Source organism: Penaeus monodon, chromosome 25, assembly GCF_015228065.2.
Source record: "Penaeus monodon isolate SGIC_2016 chromosome 25, NSTDA_Pmon_1, whole genome shotgun sequence".
In the NCBI taxonomy this organism is placed as follows: domain Eukaryota; kingdom Metazoa; phylum Arthropoda; class Malacostraca; order Decapoda; family Penaeidae; genus Penaeus; species Penaeus monodon.
Genome location: NC_051410.1, coordinates 38,185,903 through 38,186,233, shown reverse-complemented (window position 1 = coordinate 38,186,233; position 331 = coordinate 38,185,903).

Genomic DNA, 331 nt, shown 5'->3' with positions numbered 1-331 from the left:
TTTTATCGTTTTGTTTTTGATTATCTTAATTTGTTTAGTTTGAATACACTGAATGAAATTATGAAAGTATTCTGCCTTTATTGATATAATAAAAAAAAAAAAATTGAGCTAAGGAAGCAAGTATAAAGTAGCAAGGGAATGATAAGTAGTAAACTTGTGTGCATAGGAATTATGAATACAAATTATACATTCGGAAATAATCGGTTATGCATTCTTATTCTGTTATGAAGCATTTAAGGACTCTACTTTTGACAGGTATTCCTTAGCCATTAGACACAACCTTGAGAGTGTGTGAAGTACTTCTCATACAAAGACATTGAAAAAAGTGTGA